General features: G+C 43.3%; 1 long non-coding RNA gene across 2 annotated transcripts; it reads right to left on the reverse strand.

Annotated features, from left to right (window-relative positions):
- On the reverse strand, nt 1-27,389 carry Gm41642. Of its 2 annotated transcripts, none has more exons than XR_877064.1 (3): nt 25,866-27,389; nt 22,118-22,328; nt 1-986 (listed from the first exon to the last, which is right to left on the reverse strand). It is a non-coding gene; the product is annotated as a predicted gene, 41642 (long non-coding RNA). The 2 variants fall into 2 exon arrangements; XR_877063.2 differs by lacking the exon at nt 1-986 and adding an exon at nt 21,133-21,394 and having other exon boundaries at nt 25,866-27,387.
- Between the last annotated feature and the right edge of the window lie 518 nt (nt 27,390-27,907).

Genomic DNA, 27,907 nt, shown 5'->3' on the forward strand with positions numbered 1-27,907 from the left:
GTACAGATTTAAAATGCATAGCTTTGAACCAGTGGAAAACATTGCCTGTCCTTATGCAATCACAATTCAGTCCTCCCCATGGGCAAGACTAAGACACACAGCTCCATTTGTGGGAGAGAGTTGTGCAAGCTTCCTGAGTGCACTCAAACCCTGATTAACAGCACAGTGACTTAGTAAGAACAGGCAGTAAGGCACAGGGATCCTTACCCTGCAGCAGGACTGGCGAAAGGGCCCACAAAACAGCTATCTGGGGGGCATTTTAAAAATGTGCGTGAGAGTTTTGCCTGCATGTCTGTCAGTACGCCACGTGTGTGCCTAATGCCCATGGGAGGAGAGAAGAGGGCATCAGGTCCCCTGGAAACAGAGCTGTGGGTACCACCATGTGGTCCTCTAGAAAAGTGGCCAGTGCTTCTAAAGACTGAGCCATCTCTCGGGCTCATAACTGGGGTGAGTGTGTTAAGTCCTAAGTGAATGTGTATTGTTGACAGGAGCCAGCCATGTGAAGGACCATAGCCTCAGACCCATGGGAAGACAGAAAGCTCCACCCCCTCCACACCTTGACACACACACACACACACACACACACACACACACACACACACACACTTGATGAGGCTTGGAGGAACAGCAAAGCTTTCCTTTGGTCCGTGTACAGATGTCGATAGTACACACGGAACATCCCCATTGTAGCTTCCTCTCCCTGGATGTTTATGGCCCAAAGACTGCTCCGCTACAGAGACTGTCCCCGCCCAGAGCTGCTAGAAATGCCTCCATTTTCAGCCGTATGCGCTAACCCAAGCCCCCTGTTCAGCTGTATATAATAAATACGCTGTGGTTCTCGATACAGAGGGTTCTCCATCAGAGGGCCCAGGCCAGCCAGTCCCCATTCTTCTTTGTGTGCAGCTCCTTTCTTAGCCACCTCGTCAGTCTAGGCAGGTCCATCACTGGAGCTGTGCTAGTCATGGCAGACCATCCTGGAAGGGAATCTGCAAAGTAGGGCCATTTTACTTTAAATTCAAATATTTTATTAAAAAAAAAATCTTGTCTTTCTGAGCAACTGATTGCTAGACTGAGTGGCTCCTGACACCATCCCTGTGGCAATATTAATTTAATGTTAAGTTAATTTCGAAGCTCACACTGACATCTGCCCACTTTGGCTGGATTTGGCTTGAACTGAGTGGGACTCTGCATGCCAAAACGAAAAGGAATTGGAGCCAGGGAATCCCAGGGAAAGATGGGGCTGGCAGAGAGTGACAATAACAGCCAGACACCGGTAGAGCACTTACCATGAGCACCACCCTTGCCCATTTAGACTTGTCATCTCCGTTCCCACACAAACCCCTTGGCCACTTACCATTTTGCAGATCAAAAACCAATTTGCCTAGGTAGTAAGTGAAAGGATTGAATAATAATAATAAAAAAAAAACCCTAGCACACTTGTAATCTCAGCACTGGGGAGGTGGAGGCACACGGATTGCTGGTGTTCATTGGCCTGAATTCTAGGCCAATAAGAGACCTTGTCCCAAGTCACAAGGTGGATGGTGCTGGGGTGAGGGGATGGATATCCAAGGTTGTCCTTTGGCTTCCACACACACGTGCATGTGTGCACACATATGTGCACACATCCACATACACAAAACACCTTAGCATGAAACTTTGGTACTGAGTAGTAAAATGTTGACCTTCAATTAAAAAAAAAAAAAAAAGCCTGAAAGCCATGGACAGTGGCTGACCTGTTTGGGAGTAAGACAGGAAGTCCAGGAGGTCAAGACCATTCTCAAGCAGAGTGAGTTCAGGGTAAGCAGGGCTACATAGGACCCAGTCTCCAGTAAACAAATAAGACCATAACTAAATAAGCGCAATGGGCTGGCAAGATGGCTGGGTAGGATCAAGATGGTTGTACACACACACACACACACACACACACCCTTTGTTGATATATTGGTGTGATAATTAAATGATATTATACATGGAAAAACCCTATCATCATTTCTGAAACACAAGTAGTCTCATTCTCCTTTGACCCTAGACCATAATCTTTCTCACTAGGCTAAACTGCATGACCCTAAAGGTCATCATATGGTAATCCCAGGACCTAGGAATGTCATATCCAATGCTGTTAAAAAATAAAAGTCCGGGTGGCCGGAGGGTTGGCTCAGTGCTTCAGAGCCCTTGTTGTTGCAAAGGAATGGGGTTCATTTTCCAGCACCCACATGGAGGATCGGTACCCACTACCCCCTTGGTCACCAGTCATGCATACGGTACACAGGCATACATGCAGGCAAACCACTCAAACAGATAAACCAGTCAGAACAAATTGAAAATATTAAAAATAAAAAATAAATAATCAAGAAAAAGAATCTCCCTGGATCCTTCAGAAAGCAACCAGCTGACTCAGATGCTACCTTGATAATTAAGATCTATTTTATGCTTTGGCCTCCCAGAACAATGCATATGTGCTGTTCTAAGCCACAAACAGGGTGGTATTTGTTACAGCATCAGTGCAAGACCCATATATTCCCTAGGGTGAGAGAATGCCAACAGACTTCATTTGCCTCAGTCTCCAAGCGAGACTGACCCCCACCCAGTTCTCACCTGGCTGTCTACCCTCAGCCCACTTCCTCGCCTCACAGACTCCATGTGGAATAAGACACAACTCAAGCAATACTATACAGAGCAAGCACACTGGGTTTGCTGAGGCTAGCCCCTACCCTTGACCCACCATGAGTGTGAGAATAGAGGGGCATTCAGACAAAGTGGTGTGAAAGGTCACTCAAGAGCAGTTACCAAGCCATCATGTCACAGCTGCACAAGCAAAAACGGACCAACATGAGGATTCCTGGAAGAAATAAAATGTGCTGTGTGACCCAGCATGGAGGGGACTTTTGTGGTGTTCTGAGAGTAGCCACAAACTTGGAAGGGCCTCACAGAGGAGGAACCAGTGCCGGGGCCCCGGGTCTGCCTTAGGCTGGCTGAAGGGTATATTATCGGGACCTTGTTAGAGACTCCTGGGTGCCTCAGAGAGACAAGAGGGGCTGAGGCCACGTGCTCCTACTCACACAGAGCCTGCCTGAGCTGAAAGGGAGTTCAGCCAAGCACTTAGCCTTCCTCATCACAGATCAACAAAGCCCACAAAGCCCTGGAATTCTCATCTGGTTGACGGATAAAGGTGTGCAAGGACTCTGCTGCTCAGGCAAGGGCTCTTTCTAGTGCATTCCACATGCTTCTCTTTTTCTAAATGCAAATACCGCTGGCTGTTTGTAGCATCGACTCTTCCGCATGAAGAGAAACAAAGGCGTAATTACAAGGGCTTGGGAATTAATGGTACTAAATGGGTAATTTGGGTTTCATGTTAAATCCTGGAATGGATGACCCAGGGTCAGAAAGATTGGCTTTCCAAGTGTCACCTCTGCCATCTGGTGGTCAAGTGACAATATAACCACAACAACTGGGCATTGATACTGTCATCACGTTAGCCATCTGCGACCTTGGGGTCGGGTGAATGGATTGAGTGTGAGATCTGTCTTTGTAAGGCCTGAGATGACAAAATAAAATGTTAAGTATACAAATAAAGGTTAAATGTTTTCCACAATATTTCAGCTCAGCGTGAGAACTGTGGAAAAGTCCCTTCATTCATTTCTTCAACAAATATTTATTAAACACGGTCTTAGTTGGTTTCCCTGGAAACAGACCTCAGGCAGAGACATGTGTGAGGGAGGGTGGATAGAGACTCCTCTTGAGAGCAACCCTTGTAAGGGTTTGAGGGAAAAAAGAACTAGCTGGAAAGAGTTGAACTGAGATGAACTTGCTGCAGAGGTCTGGGCCAATCCTGCTATGAGCTGTCAAGCTGGCTGGGCATGAAGACTGAGCCTCGACATTTCTGTATCCAGTCGTCCTTAGACTAGCCCTGAGCTACGGCAGACAATGCGACTGTCTGAAGCTCCTTGACCCTGACCGCAGAACCACACCACAGTGTCCACTATAGACATCTACGCTTGCTAGAGCCCTAGCCCTAACCAGGCATAGAGGTGTAGAGTGGGGTTATAGACCATCTCTGCCTCTTAAAGGGATCCAGAAGCACAGAGAACAGAAAGTGATACACAGGGATTTTTTTTTTAAATCAAAAACAGAAAAGCAAAGACGGTCAGGAAATGTATTCTGTCAGACTTAGTGGCAAAGGAACATCTTTGCTTTTCATTACAACCGCAGAGAATCTTGAGCATACCTGGGGGAAAACATGAGCTCCTCTATGCTGATATAAACAGTGAGGAAAGGACTCTCCTTCTCCTGGAAATATCCCTACAGCGGTTTAACCAAAACACTGGAGGTTGGCTTCTGTAAAAGAGCCCGGCTCCCTTGTTCCCTTTGGCTGTACCCAGGCAGACGTGATGGGGCATTGCCTGTATCCTCAGCTCCAGGTGTTGTGCACTGTTGGAAACGAAGGCTGTCATAGGCAGGTGCCATTCCTGGGGGGACTCTCGTGCTGACAAATCGTTTTCCCCATGGGTAGTGCTTTGGTAGCTCTAGGAAAGCTGGCTCCTCGTATCTGTGTGAGTGGGTCCTGAGAAGTTTGCAGTTCTTGGCTCCGACCTATTGGGTGTTCCCTGACCTGACTTGACTGGTGGTCTCAGCCATTCCTCCATCTGTTTCCCTTTCTTCTTCTTCTTCTCCCACCAAGGTCAACTTTATTTCCTCTCAGAGAAAAGCAGTTCTCTCAAGGAAAAGATTCTCACCTGTTCTCCTCAACATGACAGTGAACTCTGTAATTTTAGATATAAGCTTAAATATTTGAAATGGACAAAAATATTTCTGCAAGACAATTTCCAGAAAATCTTTTTGGAACTTAAAAAAAGCTAATATCTATCTATCTATCTATCTATCTATATCTATATATAGACATATATAGATATATATAGATATATAATGTACATTATAATGTCTTACACACACACACACACACACACACACACGCACGCACGCACGCACGCACGCACGCACTTCTTAGGGCTGGCTGTAGCCTATGCCTCTAATCCCAGCACTCAGGAAGCAGAGGCAAGTAGATCTCTCTGAGTTCCAAGACAGCCTGGTCTAAATAGCAAATTCTAGGCCAGCAAAGGTATATAGTAAGACCCTATCTCAAAAAACTAAAAAAACTAACAACAGCAAAAGCATTTCTTCTCTCGAGTTCATCTGTAGGTACCATTCTCTAAGGTAGGAGAGGTGGACTGGCCTGAGCTCTTGGCGTGGCAGAGGAACGGGATGATGTACTGAAGTCACTGTCTTCAGAGCTTGCTGTCTGGGCTTCCATCTGAGGACCTGCTGTCTGGACCCCTGTACAAGGATCTCTCTCTCTCTCTCTCTCTCTCTCTCTCTCTCTCTCTCTCTCTCTCTCTCTCTCTCTCTCTCTCTCTTTTTCTCTCCCTCTCCTTGGCCGGTGTTTCCTCCCAAATTCTCTACCTGAACCATAAGCGAGAGAAAATTCTGGAAGGCCTTATTCCTCTTACTCCCTTCTGGCTGATGAATCATCACATTTTTAGACAACGCCATGCTTGCTGTTGCTGTCTAATTTGTGACACTGAAAATTCCCTCTCTCCACGGGGGGCTTTGTAGCCTCTGTGATTTTGACATTTCTTTCTTTTTTAATTGAAAATAGATTTTTTTTTTAACAATATATTCTAATCATGGTTTCCCTGACTCCTACTCCTCCCATGAGCTACATCCCAGCCAGAGAACATGTGCTTCGGACAGCATGTACAGTGATGCCAGAACTCAGGCACACTGAGAACTGATCCTGGAGAACCCTTGTCTGTACTAGTGATTGTGAAAAATGCACATTTCTTTGCTTAACACTCTTTCCTATATCCAGGCTTGGTGGCCCACACCTTTAATCCCAGCACTCGGGAGGCAGAGGCAGGCAGATTCCTGAGTTCAAACCCAGCCTGGTCTACAGAGTGAGTTCCAGGACAGCCAGGGCTACATAGAGAAATTCTGTCTTGAAAAAACAAAAACAAAACAAACAAAAGCCCACAGGCTCTTTAATAGACTCCCATGCTGGTGGTGTGCTGAGGCCCCCTGGCTGCCTTTCAAGCCTCATCTGCGATGAACATGTAATACAAAAGAATTTTGGGGCTGACTTACTCTTCCAGTGTTTTGAGACTCAGATCATCTGGCACTGCCTTGAGAAATATATTTTTTTAAATCTAGATATATTAATTGTCCATAAGAATGAGTTTCATCATGGCACTTTCATGCATGCATATAATGCATTTATTTTTATTTTATGTAAATGATTACTTTTGGTTTTTGGTTTTTTTTTTCCCTCTGCTCTTCCGGAAGACAGATTAAACTCCTAGTACCCACGTTGTAGCTCACAATAACTCCAGTTCCAGGGGATCAAATTCCTGTTCTAGCCTCTGTAGGCATATATGGGACACAGACATATATGCAGGTAAAAAGAGCCATATGCTTAAAATAAAAATAAATATATTTTCAGAATTAAAAATGTGTAAGTAAAACGAAAAAAATACTGAGATAGAGTCTCACTGTGTTGCTACCTGGGCTCGTGCCAAACTTCTGGGCTTACTTTTGCCTTACCCTCCCCAGTAGTTGCGTTATGAGCCTGGCCCACCACCGAGCCCCACCCCCAGTCCTACTGTAATCCTGCCATAATTTCTGTTATGTTGAAAAGTTTCAATAAATCAGTTAAGTTTGTTACTTTAAAAGTCAACTGAAGAAATGCTCTCTACTATGAAAGACTAACACCAAGCTTTAAAGCATGGGGGCTACAATGTGAAGTCGTTTAAAATTGGCTCAGATAGTTGGCTCCTGATGTCATGGAAAAGGGATGGAAAAACGAAAGTCAGAGGACAGAGTGGTCTGCAGCCTGTCATGGAAACTATTAAACATCTTATGGGATGAAGTAAGCCCAAATTCTGGAATAAAAATATTCCCCATCAAGTGTAAAGGGAGCCACATGGCAGCAGCCTTGGTCCCTAGTCTCCCTGAAAGAAATATATTCCTAGTATATTTCAAATACACTAGTTTCTATTATACATATTGGATGCTTTTCCATACTTTTAAAAATACATTCTTGGGAACAGGGAGACAGATCAGTGGTAAAATTACTAGCAAGCAGATGTACGGCATGAGGATAAACACCAGCACCAGTATAAAAAGATGGGTGTGGCACATGGGCAGCTATAGCCGAGCACTGTCGGGAGGACAAGACAGGCAGAGACAGGAAGATCACTGAGGTTTCCAGCCTGCCAGCCTCGCTCCAGAGGTAGAGTGTGATAGAACAGGACCCCTCTGGTCTACACACACACACACACACACACACACACACACACACACATTTTGTCAGTAAAGCAAAATATACACATCATAAAATCTTTTAGATTTGATTTTATGTGTATGAATGTTTTGTCCGTGTGTACGTATGTGTTCCATGGTACCCACACAGGTCAGAGGAAGGCATTAGATCTTCGGGAACTGAAGCTATGGATGGTTGTGAACCACCATGTGGGTGCGGAGAACCAACCTCTGGTCCTCTGCAAGAGCAGCAAGTGCTCTATCACTGAGCCATCTCTACAGTCCCCATGCACTCCTCTTAGAGACTTGGATATGACCTACTCATTTATCATCATGACTGTATGTTTATATTTATGGGAAAAGACCATGATGGATAGCGAGGTCATGCTTCAAGGAAGGACTTGTCATCCTGGCCTTCTTGGATGCTGTGATCAGATTTCTCCAGCTATCACCCCCATCAGAAGCTCTCTAAACTGTTGCCATGGCCAACACACAACCATCCTGAAAACCCTACATCCAACTGCTGATCCTGGGGAGAGGTCTGACTCCCTCGGGTCACTACGGGGCAACACTGACCATGGTCCAATATGTTTTAAGACTCTCTGAATTGACAGGCATGGTGGCACATACCTTTAGTCCAAGTACTCGGGAGGCAGGGGCAGGCAGATCTCTGGGTTTCAGGCCAGCCTGGTCTACAGAGTAAGTTCCAAGATAGCCAGGTGTAGAGGGAATATCTTGTGTATTGTATGGATGCATCATCTGTCAATTAAGAATATGACAGAATATTGGTCTATGGCCAATAGAAAAGGGTAGAAGGTGGGACATCCAGGAGGCAGAAAGAATTCTGGGATAGAGCCAGATGCAGGAAGATTTGCCCAGGAAGATATAAAGAGACAGGTAACCAGCCACAAGACAGAATGTAGGTTAAAATAAATGGGTTATTTTAAGTTATGATCTAGTCTGAGGAGAGCCTAGCTATATGGCCAAGGTCTTATTTCTGGGAGCAAGGGTCTGGGAGGTAGAATCGGATCCTACTTCTACAGCCAGAAACCCTGTCACAGAGAAACCCTGTCATGAAATAACAAAAGCAAAAACTGACTCCTTGACTCATTGACTGAAGCTTCACAAAGCACAGAACACAGTTTTCTTGCTGGCCCTCTCTGAGTGCCCTGATATCAGCTTCTGATTCCACAGAAGTGAGCAGAGACACTTACTAGCAAGTTGATGGGGAGAGGTGCTCATCTGTGGTTCGTTCCTGCTCTGCTCAGGGGAAGTTAGAACACAGGTGGATGACAGCTGCACTTCCCGCTAGAACTCTGCCCACATCTACGTTAGTTTTACTTTGCAGACGGATGACACGATTACTCTTTTTGATTTTAAGACAGGATCTCACCATGGAGCCCTGGCTGGCCTGGAACTTGGTATGTAGGCCAGGTAGGCCTTGAACTCACAAGGGTCCACTTGCCTCCTCCTCCTCCCAAGTTAGTATTGAAGTTGTATGTAAGGCTCTTATTTCTTTCTTGGTACAGGAAAAATCTGGGCATCTTCTGGTCTTCTCTGGGTAATAGAATCACAAAATCCCATTCAAATGCACGGTGAATATAAAAGTCTTGGCTGACAACTTGTGGAGATTAGGAATCACTAAGGAAGTCAGGCATGGTGGCGCACACCTTTAACCCCAGCACTTGGGAGGCAGAGGCAGGTGGATTTCTGAGTTCGAGGCCAGCCTGGTCTACAGAGTGAGTTCCAGGACAGTCAGGGCTTCACAGAGAAACCCTGTCTTGAAAAGCCAAACTCCACCTCCACCACACCCCCCACCCCAAAAGAATCACCTAAGAAACAGACCTCTGGGTTTGTCTGTGTTTCTAAAGAGGCTTAACTGTGGCGAGACTGATCTTGAATGGAAGCAATCCACCCTATCTGCTGGGGTTCTAGACTGAGAGCAGAGTCACGGGTGGGGCACCAATATTGTCTTCCTGAAAGTGGATGTGATCTGGCTTAGTCCTTTGACTCTTGCTAGCACAGCTACAGATGCTCCTCCATTCATTCTCCCCCATGAAGGACTGTCTTCCCAAACTTCGAACCAGATAAGCCCTTTCTTCCTCGACGTACATTTGCCAGGCATTTTGTCACATCAGTGTCAAAATGAAGCCAAATAACCATTCATCCATTCATCTGATAAACACTGAGTGAGTGTCTATGTTTGCAGTCTTGTTGTCTAAAGAGACAAAGCATGGACGGGATGTGTCCATTCCGATTGAATTTCATCTGCTGTGGAAGGAAAGCAGTGCAAGGGAGACAATAATTAAAAAGCACACATCTATCTACCTGTATGTATGTATATATGTATGTATGTATGTATGTATGTATGTATGTATGTATGTATGTATGTAAGTATGGATGGATGGATGGGTGGCTATAGTATGTATGGTTTGTTGAGGAAGTATCTCACGAGGCTCAAAATGGTCTCAAACTCACTATTTGGTGGAAGCTAACCTTGGACTCGGGATCCTGCTGCCTCAATTCCCCAAGTGCTGGGATGACAGGTGTGCATTAGCATGTCCCTGTTTTGAAGACGTATATTTCAGATGTATGAAAAGTATCAAAGCTGTACGGGAGACATCCTTGATTGTGTGTGCTTTGCTGTTACTGGGGAAAGAGGCTACAGTGAAGGAACAAGGAAGAAAGTGAGGCTTTTAGTAATCCAGAGAAGCCACCCTTCACAAGGCTCTCAGGATACAAAGGAAAAATAAGTGATCCACAGCTGATACCCTCTCCATTCTCCAAAGAGGGAACAGTTGCGCACAGACCAAACCGGAAGCTGATGCAGAGACCAAACCAGAAGCAAATCTGCAGGTCTGGGGCAACGTGAGCCTTTAGGTCTGGCAACAATGTCTTGATGCTTAGACTTTCCATCAGGGTTGTCTTCCTGAAATATTCTCCACTCTCACTTTTTACCAGGTTAACTCCTGATCTTCCGGTCTTTGTTGAGACACTGCTTCCTCTAGGAAATTTGCATTCTCACAAGTCTGAGCTTGCTGAGTGTGACAGGACTTGGGGGGGGGCTGTTCATACTCTGGTAGTGTCTCTGCCTGTCACAGCACTGATCACACTAGACTTTAGTTGATAATTTACTTGTCCATGTTTTCCCCTGACCTCCTTAATGGAAGGGCTTAGTCACCACTGCTGGCCATCAGCTGTCAGCATGGTGCTTCAAGAAAACAGGGACCCCAGGCTTTAACTCAAAGGTAAAGTATTTGTCGTGTGTGAGGTCCTAGGCTCCATGCCCAGCATGGGCAAAAAGAAACCATTACTGAGTGTCACAACAGGTATAGTTTGTGAAACGAATAGATGAATATTTTCTTTTCTTTTCTTTTCTTTTTTTGCTTATTATGTATCATCATGTGTTTCCTTTTTTGTGTTTTTGTTTTAATCCATTCTATTTTATTTTTTATTAGGTATTTTCCTCATTTACATTTCCAATGCTATCCCAAAAGTCCCCCATACCCTCTCCCCCACCCCCCTACCCACCCACTCCCACTTTTTGGCCCTGGTGTTCACCTGTACTGGGGCATATAAAGTTTGCAAGTCCAATGGGCCTCTCTTTCCAGTGATGGCCGACTAGGCCATCTTTTGATACATATGCAGCTAGAGTCAAGAGCTCTGGGGTACTGGTTAGTTCATAATGTTGTTCCACCTATAGGGTTGCAGATCCCTTTAGCTCCTTGGGTATTTTCTCTAGCTCCTCCATTGGGGGCCCTGTGATCCATCCAATAGCTGACTGTGAGCATCCACTTATGTGTTTGCTAGGTCCCAGGGTAGTCTTACTAGAGACAGCTATATCAGGGTCCTATCAGCACAATCTTGCTAGTGTATGCAATGGTGTCAGCGTTTGGAGGCTGATTATGGGATGGATCCCTGGATATGGCAGTCTCTAGATGGTCCATCCTTTTGTCTCAGCTCCAAACTTTGTAACTCCTTCCATGGGTGTTTTGTTCTCAATTCTAAGAAGAGGCAAAGTGTCCACACTTTGGTCTTCGTTTTTCTTGAGTTTCATGTGTTTTGCAAATTGTAACTTATATCTTGGGTATTCTAAGTTTCTGGGCTAATATCCACTTATCAGTGAGTACATATCATTTGAGTTCTTTTGTGATTGGGTTACCTCACTCAGGATAATGCCCTCCAGGTCCAACCATTTGCCTAGGAATTTCATAAATTCATTCTTTTTAATAGCTGAGTAGTACTCCATTGTGTAAATGTACCACATTTTCTGTATCCATTCCTCTGTTGAGGGACATCTGGGTTCTTTCCAGCTTCTGGCTATTATAAATAAGGCTGCTATGAACATAGTGGAGCATGTTTCTTTCTTACTAGTTGAAACATCTTCTGGATATATGCCCAGGAGAGGTATTTCGGGATCCTCCGGTAGTACCATGTCCAATTTTCTGAGAAACTGCCAGACTGATTTCCAGAGTGGTTGTACAAGCCTGCAATCCCACCAACAGTGGAGGAGTGTTCCTCTTTCTCCACATCCACGCCAGCATCTGCTGTCACCTGAATTTTTGATCTTAGCCATTCTGATTGGTGTGAGATGGAATCTCAGGGTTGTTTTGATTTGCATTTCCTTGATGATTAAGGATGCTGAACATTTTTTCAGGTGTTTCTCAGCCATTCGGTATTCCTCAGGTGAGAATTCTTTGTTTAGCTCTGAGCCCCAATGAATATTTTCAGATGCATCTCGAATCCTGCTTATCCAGGACTATTACTTTGTGCTCTCCATTTTGAGGTACCAAGAATCACAGGAAGGGATAGAAGACAAAAATCTAATGAAGGTTGAGTTTGTAGCTCATTTCGTAGAATGTTTTCCCAGCATACACGAGGCTCCGGATTTTGACCCAAAGACCACATAAACTACATATAGTGGCACACAGCTTTAATTTTAACACCCGTGGGAGATGGAGGCAGGAGGAGCAGATCAAGGCCATCCTCTGTTACACATAGTGCGTTTGAGAGCAGCTTAGGCTAAATGACTCTCTCTCTCTCTCTCTCTCTCTCTCTCTCTCTCTCTCTCTCTCCACACACACACACACACACACACACACACACACACACTTTACGTTCTAATAGAAAAAAAGTAATTATAGACAAAGTCTATAATTAAAGTAAAGAAGGAGGAGAAGACATTTCTTAATCATACGGGGAATCAGGGAAAACCTTACTCTGAATGCTACACTCCAAGGGAATGAGGGACTTGCTCATAATTACTAGGCAAATACAATATTGGCAACATTATGAACAATACTTCTTAAAAATCGCTGCATCATGGGCTGGAGAGATGGCTTGGCTTTTAAGAGTACTAGTTGCTCTTCCAGAGGACCAGAACTCAGTCTCCAGCAACCACATGGCAGCGCATAACTTCTTGTAACTCTGGTGTCAGATGCCCTCTCTGGCTTCTTCAGGCAATGCCTGCCCATGCTACACTTATAGACACTCAGGCACGCACACACATAAACATAAAATAATTAAGTAAATTAACAGTCTTTAGAAACAGCTCCACTAATGTGGGTCAACCCTGGGTTAGTCGCTTCTGCATCACTGTGGTTAAATATCTGGCAAACAACTGAAGGACGGAAAGATTTATTTGGGCTCATGGTTTCAGAGATTTTAATCCACCATTGCCTTTGTACTCGTGGTGAGGTACAACATTGCAGCAGCAGAAGTATGTGGAGGAGCTTGTTCACCTTGGGGTCAACAGGATGTAAGAGAGGGAAAGAGGGAGCAAGAGCGATGCATAACTGTCAGAGGCACACCTCCAATGAGACGTATTTCCTCCAGTGAGACCCCATTTCCTAGTTCTTAGAACCTCCCCCAAACAGCTCTACTAGTTGAGGACCAAGGTGTTCACATATGAACCTCAAGGGATATTTTGAATTTGAACATGTTATAACTGTTCTGGGAGATGTCATGGAGAGATTTTTGCTAAGTGTCTCGTTAGGTCTAACAAATCATCACAGGATGTACAAATTGACTGTCCATCTTATAAAGCATCCCATAATGATAAAAAAAAATTCCTGTTTCTATAACATTTTAAAATCATGGACTAACACAAATAAAATCTACCAGCATAAATTCTATCAGTACAAATTATCGATTGTTAGCCAGCAAGCCTGAGCAAGAACAATTAACACGGGTATCTGACAAGATTAGATATCAGGCTGAAGACGTGGCTCAGTGGTCGAGTACTTGCCTGCCATGCATTCCTGGGGTTCAAGCACTAGTGTCATTGCAAACTCAAGGATGAATTCAAGGCTGTGGCAGCGTGGCCTGATGGGTGGATTTTAATTTGGGGGGTTTTGTGTGTTTGTTTCTTAAGTATGAGTTCTGAGAAAATTAAATTAAGAATTCTTAAGGTCTTAGAAGGTCTGCAAGAAATGGAGAATTCTGACAGGGGTTCATGAAGAGCTCTCTTTTTTCAAGGCAGGGGACAGTGAGTGGCTGTGCTAGCAGCATTTTATGAAGGTTGGGTGACATGCTACAAGCTGATCCACGGAAGAGTGGAACACTCATCTCTTCCGCACAAACTCCATCCCCAGAGCCACAAAGAAGCGGGTGCAGTATGTTTGAACCTCTAGAAATGGGAACTAAGTAAACTTCTTTTTAAAAACATTATTCACCCTTGTGTATTTTGTTACAGTAAAGAAAAATGAACAAATACACCACACAAGTGTGTTGCTACCACTAGTGTTTATTAAGACTTCCTATAAATAAAAAGGGACCGAGGATATAACTCACTGATAAGCACTGGAATGCATGAGGCCTTGTGCTTGATCTTTAGCACTGCGAAATCAGATTTTTAAAAAATCCCGAAAAAGTGTTTAGTAGACAGTTAATATACCAGACTTTCATACTTATAAATGTGTATTGTTTTAACTTGAAAGGTTTACAATCACATGGCTGGAGATGGCTCAGCAGCTAAGAGTATTGGCTGCTCTTCTAGAGGTCCTAGGTTCAATTCCCAGCACACACATAGAAGCTCATAACTAGAGGTAACTCCAGTTCCAGGGGGTATGATGCCTTCTTCTGGCCTCCTTGGGCACCAAGCATAGAAGTGCATGAACATGCAAGTAGGTAAAACACTCATACCCATAAAATAAAATAGTATTTTAAAAGTATACAACCATGGAATTGTATTTATAATAACAGATTTTACCTGAGTACAAATTGCCTAAGAAGAAAAAAAATCTTGTCTTTATTGTCCATCTTGCTTTTATAGTCTAAGTTTAGGATGTTGGGGGTTGGTTCTAATGCTTTGATTTAATCGGGAATCTGCATGTTCAAACTCTGAAGGTCCTTGTCCCCAATTGTTTTTTGATGGATAAATAAAGATGCCAGTGGTCAATGGTTGGGCAAAGGGAACTTAAGATTTGCATGGGCTAGGAACAGAGAGAGAGGAGGAGGAGAATCGCCAGGTTTCAGAGGGAGACAGATCAGATTAGAGCTGCAGAGGGAAAAACCATCTGAAATGTAGGTGAGAAGGAATGCAGCCCCCAAAAGGGCTGCCCAGAAGCATCTTGGGCAGCAAAAACTAGAGGCCCATCCAGAAGGAACAGGGCAGGAAAGATAGATCATAGATTTAGAGAGTGTTGTGTCAGGAACACCAGAAGGAAATCTCTGTTAGCCAGCAGAGGATTTGAACTGCCCAGCCTTTGAGATAGCCAAGTCATTTTTAAAATAAGCGTGTGTGTGTGTGTGTGTGTGTGTGTGTGTGTGTGTGTGTGTGTGTGTGTGTGTGTCTTTCATTTGCAGATTCAAAGAGTTCCTGGGCAGGTGGCCAGAAGCACTCGACCCCCTGTGAGCACAAAGTGGTGTAGCTAAACTCACTGCTACAGATGGCACCAATGTACTAGGCAAGGACTCACTAGTAAGAGTAATTTAGAGATTCTTTGATCACACACAGACACACAGACACACACACACACACACACACACACACAAGTGATACAAGTCTGGGGGCAGGGGGAGTCGTTCCCAAGCAAGCTGCAAAACTAGAATAAAAGAACACAGCTGCCACCAGAGAGAGCCTCAGCTCAGAGCCGCTGTGAACCCCTGCTGTGCAAAGAGGCTGGCTGGTTTCCTGACCTGGTGCTTGGAGGAAGACAGTGAGAAGCAGACAAGAAAAGCTGCCTGCCTCTAGCAGCCAGATAAATAAAGGATAGAGATCCATAAACTTGATTCGATTGCTTTTAAGGACAGAAGGGATAATTTAGGAAGATTGAATAAAAAAAATGCTTTAAAGAAATTTAAGAGTCAGTAGGTGTCATCAGAGCCTAGCTGCTTTTGTTGGCTAAGTACCACCAGTTCCCAGGTTAAACCAGGAGCAATCGGCTCTGGCTGTAATTGCTTGCTGCCATCAGCAGAGGCTGATATTAAGTGTCATCAGTGCCTAGTTGTCCCATCCTGAGAGCTACATACAAAATGCACACCACCCAGTAAACCATATAGATATTGATAAAATATTGAGGCTTTTGACCTTAAATTATAGGTCAAAAAGCAGGAGATAATGAAGAAGCACTGTCTCGATGGCTAACATTTGTTTAGATTGCTTTAATTGCTTTACTTATCAAAATGAACGTGATTATGAGTTTGGTGGTTTTATTATAATTCCTATGGGAGAGAGGTCAAGCTATAACTTTAATAATTTATGGTTACTGGACCAAGAACATGCTACGTTGGCAGAGAGGTTCTGTATTTGTGTTGATAGGAAAGGAGAAAAGGCTTTGGGCCTCTTCCAGAGTGATATAGATCAGATATGACAGGGGAAGACCCCCCAACCCCCGAAGATCTCAAAAAAAAAAAAAAAAAAGAAAAGAAAAATCAAACAGGACAGGTAACTTGAACTGTTGATTCCTTGACATGGGAACAGCCCTGTTACTGGCTTAGCCATAAAGATGTCCCTAGCCAAAACTTCAGCTAAATTTAGACAATAAATCTTATTGGTTATGGAATCCCTAAGATTCTTCATGCCCTCCTTCATATGGTATGAATGAGGATTTATTGCAATTGGTTATTGATCAGATTAACTCATAAAAAAGACAGTTGTCTTTCACCTGCTCAAACCAGGAGCAGAATTTCATCCTTAACGGATCTGTGCACCTTGCACAATCCGTACAAATATCTTAATGGTACTAAAGTTTTTGCTGTGAGATTCATATGTTACAGAACGTACAGCTCTGACAAGATTCATCCTCAGGGATGTTGAAGCGACCTGCTGTTTCAGCCCATGCTTCCTGTTGCTGTCCACAGACAGCTTCCAAAACAGGTTTAGGGTTGCTATTGATTCCAGGGCATCTTGCTTCATCCAACCTTTCAGACAGAGCCAGTCAGAACTTCCGTCAAGCCCTGAACCTTCTAAGCATAGAAGACTACAGAGACTGATAACAGATGCTAAAGCTAGCTTTCTTAAGTCTAACCAATTTTCTAATTTTCCTACCCTCCCCACCCCTTTAAAGGATTTCTCTTTTCCCCTATTCAGCAGGAAGCAGCCATGGAGAGTTGTCAGCCATTCCTTGGATTTGGGTGTCTGGCTATACTTATTTTACAAATAGATAGGTTGTCATTTTAAAGGATAATTTGGAAATTGTCATCATTTTGAACGGGGAGGAAATAGGATAGATTACTAATTTTATTCTTGAACAAAGCATTGTGTAGTCATAATCTTACATTAATAGAAATCTTTAAAATTGACACAAAATTGAAGTTATATGTTCTTACATCAGTACAGAAATTGTGCATTGATAGAGAATTAAGGTTTTCATTGGTATAAGTCTGTCTATTGATACAAAATTTGAAATTAATATTGTTACTCTTAGATAGGCATTGTGCCTATGCAACTCATTTAAGAATACAAAGCCTTGGGGCTGGAGAGATGGCTCAGTGGTTAAGAGAACTGACTGCTCTTCTAGAGGTTCCTGAGTTCAATTCCCAGCAACCATACAGTGGCTCACAACCATCTGTAATGGGATCCGATGCCCTCTTATGGTGTGTCTGAACGCAGCGACAGTGTACTCATAGACATAAAATAAATAAATAAATATTTAAAAAAAGAAGCAGTCCTTCTAAAAGCTGCTATTACACTGTCTAGGATAATTAAGTGTAGATTGCTGTCTGTCTGTGTGCAGGTGAAGGTAGGCACAAGAGAAGGCCAGAGCCTGTGATTCAGCAGTGGAAAAGGAAGGCAGGCTGAGAATTTTAGAGCTGAGTACAGAGGGACATAGGGACAGAGGAGACAAGATGGAACCTATAGAAGAGGAAGAGGAGACAGAACCACACAGTCCTGGGAGCCCTAAGTATTGGAGATTTCTTAGATAGATGATTAAATAGTAAGTAGGGTGTGTTTGCCCCATCTAGGTGTGTAGCTTGTGTTTATATCAATTGAGTTTTGAGTTCATTGTGTGGGCCTTTTGTGGACTGAGAATTTACTGATGTAAATCTGACTGATAAATTACCAGCCTCTAGAGTTTTGATTTTACAAAAACGGGTTACAGAGGTTTGTGGCAGCCAACCACAGGGGGCAGATGGCTGTGAATGTGAGCAGAACCAGCACTAAGAGAACCTGGAGCCAGATGTGGTGGCACATGCCTTTAATCCCAGCACTCGGGAGGCAGAGGCAGGCGGATTTCTGAGTTCGAGGCCAGCCTGGTCTACAAAGTGAGTTCCAGGACAGTCAGGGCTACACAGAAAAACCCTGTCTCAAAAACAAAAAACAAACAAACAAACAAACAAACAAAACAAAAAACCAAGAGAACCTGGAGATGTGCGATCGCTGACTGCATGAGGTTAGCCCTGGAGGTGGCGAGACAGCTGGGGCCAGAGAGTAGCCGGCATTAGTGTGGGATGGTGCCTTTTAAAAATATTTCCTACAACAATTAAGTAACACAAATAAAGGGCCAGATAGCAAACTTGTGGTTATATTAGATTCTGATTTAATTATAATAAAGTGTTTTTAAAATTATTCAATTAGAAATAGCTAAGAGTAGTCAAGGTTTAATTTGATTACTAAGGTTTAACAGATACACCTTATGTAGATAGTGTTCAAAAACATCAGAAGTCCACAGAATCTGAAATTTAATCCTTTCATTATTATTAGACATTTTGACTAGAGACATGTCTGCTCCTGACAGTACCTCCTTCATAGTTCAAAGAAGAAATTGAGCATCTTTACCTCCAGGCAAGGTTGCTTACTGTGGCAAGGCAGCCACTGGGCAGAAATTGCCTATATCATCTGCAGACCAAATACTGCACAAAAAGGAGAAATGTATGTGGTATAGTCAACTGCTAAACAGGGTCTGTCAGATGGCTCTAAGCCAAAAGGCTAAAGACAGGTGCTCTGATGTTTTGAGGAGTAGGCGACTGTCCAGGTAGTCATTCGTCTCTACAATTTGTTCAAGTTTTGGAAGCTATGTTTTTGTGCTCCCTAAATGTTCAGGTAATATTTAATTCGTTCTCAGATTTCAGTTGGGGTTGAGGACTAGTTATAGTCTCAAAGGCAAACTTAAGTTGTTTAGCATTGAGAGAGCCGAGACAGAGTTAAAAGGATGGTTTTCAGATGAGGATACAGGCTAGAATCAGAACTCAGCTCAAGTAGGGAATTATGAGCTCTTCAGTTAGGACAGATGGTAGAGTACTTTATCTAACTGACAAATATGCTAGACTGGATGTTAATTGCATATCACACTCTGCAATTTATGGTTATGCCTGAGAGAAGAGCTTTTTAAAAAATATTTGGACAGAAAAGGTGAGATGTTGGGCATTGGTTCTAATGCTTTGAGTTAATCGGGAATCTGTGTGTCCAAACACTGAAGGTCTTTGTCCCCAATTGGCTTTTGATCAATAAAGAAAGATACCATCGGCCAATGGCTGGGCAGAGGTAGACGGGGCAGGACCTTGAGATTTGTGTGGGCTAGGAATGGGCAGAGATAGAGATTTGTGTGGGCTAGGGATGGAGAGAGAGAGAGAAGAGAAGAATCGCCAGGTTTCAGAGGGAGATGGCTTGGATTTAGAGCTGCAGAAGGAAAATTATCTGAAATGTAGGTGAGAAGGAATGCGGCCTCAAAAGGGCTGCCCAGAAGCGTCTTGGGCAGCAAAGACTATGGACCGCCCAGAAGGAACAGGGCAGCAAAGATAGATAGATCATAGATTTAGAGGGTGTTGAGTCAGGAGCACTGGAGGGAAATGTTAGCTGGTTGGAGGATTCGAACTGCCCAGTATTTGAGCTAGCCAAGGCATTTCAAAAGTAAGCTAATGTGTGTGTGTCTTTCATTTGAGGATCCAAAGAGTTCTTGGGCAGATGGCTGGAAGCACCCCGACCCTCTGCGAGCACAAAGTCATGAAGCTAAACCCACTGTAACATAGGAAACAAACAAACAAACAAACAAAACCCCTCTTAATGCGTTTTGATTCTGTTAATCTCCAGAGAGTTTCAGACAAATCTAATTACTACCCCCTTTCCTTTATTATATTCCTTTTGCTGTTTTCCTTTTCTTTTGGTTATGTGGGCTATTGCGTGACCCGGGAGCCTGTGCATGCTGAGCGGACACTCCACCTCTGAGCTACACCCACCTTTAATTGTCATATTTAACAAAGGAAATCAGGCTGGGAGTGGTGGCACACGCCTTTAATCCCAGCAGTGGCAGGAAGATTTCTGAGTTCAGTTCAAGGCCAGCCTGGTCTACAAAGTGAGTTCCAGGACAGCCAGGGCTGTACAGAGAAACCCTGTCTCAAAAAAACAAAACAAAACAAAAAACCAAAAAAAACCCCCAAAAACAAAAAAACCCAAAGGAAATCAATTTTGCCCCAGACACACACACACAAATTAGGGAATTGAAGATCAACAGCTGCTTATTACAAATAATTCTAACAAATTTGAGGAGGCAGAAATATCCTAATATTACACCTATGAATAACCAGGCAAATATTCTAAATGTATTTGCATACTTAATGAGTCTTGTTGATTTAAGCAACAGAAGTAACTTAATTGTAAGCTTAGCATCAGTGCTCTCTATTTCACTTTTGCACACTGTCTGTGCATCCAAGCATTATCTAATTGCTCAATCATTGGTCTGAATAGTCTACTTGAGAAAGACATAAATCCTTGTGACTTGTAACATGGTACAGAGTTCGTGAGGTTGAACCGTTTTAAGCAGATGTCCCTTATCATCTTGTTTAGCTGAAGACAGTTTTAGACCCATCACTGTGGACTTAAAGCAAGCTTTAGAAAAACTGGGGAGTTATTGAACTCATAAAATCAATGTAAAAATTCTAAATCATAAGGCATGTGGCCCTGCCTTAAACAAACTGAAGAACCATGCTCACTTTACTTTTATGTAACAAAGTAATTTTAAAGACACTCAACCAAGACAAAAAAAAAATCTTCTTTTATCTTAGAATGAAAGCCCCTCTTCCCTCTTATCTTTATCTGTTAGATGGGCTATTATGCAAATATACTTTTTAGTGTCAACAAGAAGAAGCACAGCTTAATAACTATTTTCTTTCTTTTAGATACTTTGACTGCTTATCTGGCCTGCATCCCTAGAGGGAGCCTGCAACTAAATACTTCATAAAAAGCAATTAATCTTTAAAGTTTCATGAGAGAAGGAAAACAAGAAGCAAAAGAAAAGAAAAAAATGTGAGGTATTCAGGCTCAAAAAATACAAAATCATTTTTGAAAAAGGCTAATTATGTTCCCTTTGCAAGAGAGGAAAGAGTTTTAGAAATAGGAAAATAAATACTCCACATATACACACAAAAGAACACGACATGTGGTTGGTTTCGACATCATTTGAGTCCTTGACAATTTTATCAAGCCATACAATTACAATGTCAGCTCTTATTAATCTCCAAGTACAAAAAAACAGAGCAGGCCTGACTTCTGAGGTTAAACAAAAGTTTTCACTCTTTAAGACAAGCAAGACAACAATGTTCTCATGAGAGTTTCTTCGTTCTTTTGTTCTGATCCACTTCCTGAATGAACAATCTTGTTCATGTCAGAATTTCCCCCAAATGGCAATAGCATTTCAAATTCTCCCTGAAAAAAAAAATCGTGCCATCTGAAAAACTAAGGGTATGTTATTATACATGGAAACTCTAACAATGAAGGAGACAGGTGTTAGCCTAGAGTGGGCTGGGCTGTATGAGACATAAGAGACCCAAATGGCCTACGAGGTACTTGGCTTGATGTCCTGGGAGTCTGGCGCAAGACCAGCTGTTGCTGATCCAAAGATGGATAAAATCTTCCAGTTCAGTGCAGCTGGAATGCAACAGAGCGTTTCTCAGGCAAACAAAGACAAAGGCTGAGGATGAGCCTTATACGGGCTTTTAAAGTAACCCATGGAGACATTCATTCACACTCCAAACACAGATTCTCTCCCTACCAAATACTGCTCTCATAAATAAATACTTAAAATGCTGGTTGGTCAGGTATAGTACGAAAGAACTAGAAAACAAGTTTACCAAATAATAAAATCATTTGTTAGCTTTATGTCGCTACAGCAGGATGCCCAAGAGAAATGCTTTAGAAGCAAGCCGATTTATTTTGACTCATGGTTTCATCTCTGTGGTCCTGAGGGGGAAGCCAACTATCACGCTGGAAAAGAATAGTAGAAGAAAGCCCCTCACCTCATGGTGGTGGAGTGGGAAGGAGACAGAGAGAAAATGAGACTCTAAGGACAATACAGACCCTTGAAGGTGTATCCCCATAACCCACTCTTCCCAAACCAGGCCCCACTAGCCCATTCAGATATAAACTCACCAATGAACTGATCCATTGAGGTTAACACCTCTCAAAAGCATCTCTCAAAAGCACTACTGGCTGGAACCAAGGCATCCGCATACAAGCATGGGCTGAGGGTGGCAGGCTTCACATCCAAACTATGAGGAACACAAGTCTGGTTCCATAAAGGAAGTAAGTTTTCCTCCAACACGGGTGGCATACATCTGCTCTCAGGAGGCTCCTTGGGAGGCTGAAAACAGGGTGAAGCACAGGGGTTTGAAAACAGCCTAGGCTATGAAATGGCATGCTGTCTCAAAGAAGAGGAAGAGGAGGAAGAGGAGGAGGAAGGGGAGGGGGAGGAGGGGAGAGGGGGAGGAGGGGGGAGAAGGAGGAGGAGGGGGAGGAGGGGGGAGGGGGAGGAGGGGGGAGGAGGGGGGAGGAGGGAGGAGGAGGGAGGAGGAGGGGGGGGAGGAGGGAGGAGGAGGGGGGGGAGGAGGGGGGAGAAGGAGGAGGAATCCTAAGGATCCACATTCCTGTGAAAGCAAAATCAACCTAACCCTGAAGGATTTCAGTGAAATTGACCTGAGTTCAATTCAGCATCTGCACATGGAGACACAAAAGGTCTCAGATGTGCATCACGTTAGTAGGTTGAGGGTCCTGAGCCAAATCCATAAAGACTCAAATGAACTTTGTTAAACTTCTATTTATTTTTAAAACTGCATTTATTCTCTCTCTGTGTCTCTCTCCCTTTCCTTCTCCCTGTACCTTCCTCTATCTCTATCTCCATTTTTCTTTCTGTTTCTCTGCCTCTTTCTGTCTGTCTCTGTCTGTCTCTATCTCTGTTTCTGTCTATCTCTCTGTCTCTCTCTCTCTCTCTCTCTCTCTCTGTGTGTGTGTGTGTGTGTGTGTGTGTGTGTGCTTGCTAGCTCCAAATCTTCAAATGTGACTATGTAACCTGGAGTGACTACAGAAATCAGAGAAGTAAAAGAGGGGCCCCGGGGTGGAGAAAGAGGAGCAATGGAGAGGGGCATAGCAGGGCTTAAGCCATTTGAAAGCAGAAATGGGGAAACTGGGGAGGGTTCTAACTAGGGAGAGGTAAGGAAAGTAATATGAAGAAAGAATGAAAAATAACAGCAAGAATGTCTGAAAAAGTCATAAGGGATAAAAATATTATCTACCTACCTAAAATTGCATATAATATATATACATCAGGTTATATATATGCATATATAGTTTAAGTGAAAGTATCCCATCTAGGTGGACAGTGCTCTTCCAAAGACTGATAGGCCATGGACCAGAACCCCAACACAAGGCACCAGAAGCTGTCTTTTGAGTTGTTGGTCAGGGTTGTTCAAGAGGCTCCCCAAACAGGCTACTGCTATTGCCTTTAGTTGCCTCCCAGAGATGAAGGTAAGGCCCTATTGCTGAGACACCATGCACTTTGCACACAGGACACAGGGGATTTGAACTAGGTCTGACCTGAAAGCCCTGCCCCTGAAGACTAGCTTTCATGGTCCCAGAAGGCAATAAGCAAGTTTCCAAGAGCTGGAAGCAACCAGTAATCCTACCCATGTATGACACCTCTGGATTAAAAAATGGCAAGAGTAGCACAATATTCCCAAGGGTGTGACACTGGCACGTATCCCCTGGCTGTAACCAACAACTAACTTAAGGCCTCTTCAACAAGATGGAAATCATGCTTGGTTTGGAAACAACCAACTTCTACGACTTAGTGTGGTCATGGCTCTTAGAGAGCTACCACTGTCAGCTTATACCAGAATAATTCCTAACTACGTTCTAAGTACTTGTCCTTAGACCTGAAATTAAGAACTCCCACCGAAGAAGTGTCTCATTGCAATAGAGATCACTACAGAAAATCAAACTGATGAAAATACAGAGGTTGTATGGCCTTGTGGTGCTCAGATCCAACTGACACAACACAGCCCCTGCATCTAACACCCAGGGACCACAGCAGAAGATAAGGGAGAAAGAATGTAAAATTCCGAGGGACAGAGAGTTGGCTATGAGATTTTTTGACTACTAGAAATGTTTGAAAAGTTATACACATAAGTCTAATTAACATGGCTTCTTAAACAAGACTTGAACAAGGATAACACCAATAGACAAGGTAACAGGAGAGAGATGTTTCATTGGGCCTCAGACAAAGAACTACAGAGCACAAGAAATAGCCTCCCTCAGGAAAGAACCCTCAGATTTGCTATCTAATACCAAATGGTCAGCCTTGAAATCTTATGCATACAGCTTCATAACGATTGAGAAGGTTGGGTTTATATATTTAGGAATATACATCCGTGTGTGTGTGTGTGTGTGTGTGTGTGTGTGTGTGTAAAACAACAAAGAAATAGAACCCATGAATTTGAGAAAAAAATAAACAGGTTGCAAGGAAATGATCGGATAGAAGAAAGGAAAGGGGGAAACAATGTAATTATATTTTTTTCAAATGTATGTTTTCTTTGTTTGGTTGGCTGAGTTTTAGAGATAGAGTCTTTCTGTGTAGCCCTGACTATCCTGGAACTCATTTGTAGAGCAGGCTGACTTTAAACTCAGAGATCACCCTGCCTATGCCTCCTAAGCACTGGGACTAAAGGTGTGCGCCATGACCACTGAGCTACACATGTGCAGTTTTAAAGGAGTAACGCAGAGGGTGGTGGTGCACATATTTAATCCCAGCCATCATGATTCAGAGGCAGGCGGAGCTCTATGAGTTTGAGGCCAGCCTGGTCTACAAAGTGGGTTCCAGGATAGTCAAGGCTACACAGGGAAACTCTGACTTGAAAAACCAAAATAAATAAGTAAGTAGTAAGTAAGTAAATAAATAAATAAATAAATAAAATCTCTCAAAAAGAGAAGTGAAGATAGTCGTGACCCTGGACTCTCAGCCAGTGGGGAGGTTAAGGCAGGAGTTTAACATTAGCCTGGATAACGTGTCATTTTCTAGCTCCAAAAGGAAGAAAAAAAAGCACAGCTAGTTCTCTGATTAGATACTATGGATCTTCTTACTGGAAAGGACAGCAGACTGGAAGAATGATGAAGTGGGGCATTGTTTTGTAGTTTGTATTGTGCCTGTCAAAATTGTGAGATAGTGTTTTCATTTGTTTTGTTGTGTTAGGTTTGGTTTCATTTTATCTGACGAGCATAGCCATCTTGCCTGGTTTTGTTGTTTTTTTTTTTTTTTTTTGTAAGATGGCTGCTGTCCAGCAGGCCACTCAGGACTGTCTGTGGTACTTCATACCTCTCCTTATTACCCTGAATGAACTGTAGTGTCAGACTCACATGGAGATCTTAAAATATGTTCGTTCTTTGAAATTTTCACACATACACACACACATAATGTAATTTTTTTTCTCCACCGATGGATTGTCATCCCCACAGGGGTTGCATATCAGATATCCTGCAAACCAGATATTTACATTACTATTTATAACAGTAGCTACATTGCAGTTATGAAGTAGTCATGAAATAATTTTATTGTTAAGGGTCACCACAAATACTAGGAACTGTATTAAGGGGTCACAGCACTAGGAAGGCTGACAAAGGCTGATGCACACCTTCCCGCTCCCTTCAGTGCTTCCTGGACTGTCTTAGTACATTTCTCTCCCACTGACACCGCCTCCTCCTCCTCTTCCTCCTCCTCCTTCCAACAACCCACTGAGTTCAATTCATGCTGGCAATATATAGATAAATGTTTGAAAATTCACTGAGTGTGGGCAAGCTGCCAGGGATCACGTTCCCAAGGAAAAATGATTCTCCGGAGCTCCAAACCTACCTTCCTCTCATCTAAGGAGCAGAGCCTTGCAAGTCCCTCTCCCATCCATGGAATTTCCATTGGCTTGATCTTGTGTAGGTCTTGAGCAGACAACCGGAGTTGCTGTGAGTTCATGAGGGTAATGGCCGTGTCAGATACAGCAGACCGCATTTCACAGCACTCCCCAGTCCTTCGGCTCCTACGGACTTTCTCCCTCCTGTTCCAAGATGTTCCCTGAGCCTTTCAGGAGAAGACTTGCTACAGAGGTGATCAGTCACTTATTCTCAGCAATGTTGTGGGGCTGGAGGAGCCGTGGGGAGTAAGCCTGGAGAAGAGTGTGGTCGGGGTGTGTCCAAACCCCAGATATCTGGTCATGAAGCAGCAGGAGTAGAATTGCCACACCCACACTCCCCTAACCCCAAGCCTACATCTCCCAGTGTACACAGACCTTTGTCCCACCTGAGGAGATCATATAGCCCAGTAGCCAGTTAGACTTCCCCTCACCTAGTAAGGTCAAGTCCAGCAAGCCCCTGGAATTCCTTCTTATGCAAATGAGGCATCCCCAGCAAAGGTGTACACTCACTTTGATAGCGCCCACTCACCCTCCAAAGGTTTAAATAGTCCTTGTTCCTCCCAATTAAACCAGCTGCTCAGTGAAGCTTTCTCCCTCCCATTAAGTCTGTTTCTGGTCTATCTCACTCACGGCCTGCTGTCTCCATCACCCCCAGCCCATGTTCCAGCCTCGGTTTCTCTCTCAACCCGAGCAGAGAAGGAATGGTACCAGACATGAGTCTCTGCATTAACCTCTGCTTCTTTGACCAAGGCCGTGGGCAGCACATCTATGTGATTAAACAAAAATACTGAGAAGTCAGTGTGGCATCATCACCATTAACATCAGCAAGTCCCGTGCCTCTCTCCTCACCTCCCCCGTCATTCCCAGACTTCCAGAGCTGTCTTTGTCTTTTTAACTGAGTCCGCTCTTGCCAAATGATGCTACTTCTGCAACTAAGAACCGAGGGCAGCCCTGAATTCTAAGCATGTAGGTGAAGGCTGAAAAGACAGAAGTCATGTTCACACCCGTCCTGGTGAGACTGGGTCGACTTGGGCTATATGAGGCTTTAAGAAGAACTGGAGGGTTCTGTTTTGGTTTGGTTTTGGTTTTGCCTGCACCGGCAGCACACACTATGATCCCAACACTTGTCCTGCGGAGGAGGAAGAGGAGGAGGATTGGAGTTTAAAATAGAATTCTTTCCTCTAGCAGATGTGTCTAGCCTTTTGGCACAGCAACATAACATTTTCAGCTACAGGGTTCATGTTCAAGTGCCACAGAACTGAATTACAAATAGCTGTAAACATCCTATCATATTTTAAGTTTACAGGTGTGTGTTATGCCCTATTCATAGCTATCATGTGGTGAACTGTGGCCTGCTGGCTACAGACTGGGTGAGCTTGCCAGATTCCAGCCCAGTTAGACTTGGAACCAAACTGAATGGTCTTGTATTTAAATTAAGGTTTTTCTTTTCAATAACATTGATACAAAAGGCAAATAATTGCTTCTTAACATAATAGCCTAACAGTAGTGTAACAGCAGAAATGCTAAATATATTAGTAAAGGACCCTATGGTACATAATTAACAAGCCATTTAAAATGTTTTCAAATAATACTTCAAGACAAGGAAAGTACTTGCAATAATGTATAAAAGCAAGACAAATATGTGAATTCAGCCTAATTTTATATTAAGAGAAAACATGATGTGTGTGTAGAGAAAAAGAACTTAGAGGCTAGGACATAGCCCAGTCAGTAATATGCTTACTATGCTCACACACACACACACACACACACACACACACACACACAGGTCAAACACACATACAAACATGTTAAACATTTGCACACACACTATTTACAAATGAGGGATTTAAGGAAATTCTAGTTTTCTTTCTTTTTTCACATGTCCTAATGAAAACACATTAATACTGTTTTTTTATAAACAGAAAATAAAATATTAACAATGTCAGTGGTCACTTTACAATATTTTTATACCAATTTAGTATTTAACAGG

This window comes from Mus musculus, chromosome 17, assembly GCF_000001635.26.
Source record: "Mus musculus strain C57BL/6J chromosome 17, GRCm38.p6 C57BL/6J".
Lineage (NCBI taxonomy): Eukaryota > Metazoa > Chordata > Mammalia > Rodentia > Muridae > Mus > Mus musculus.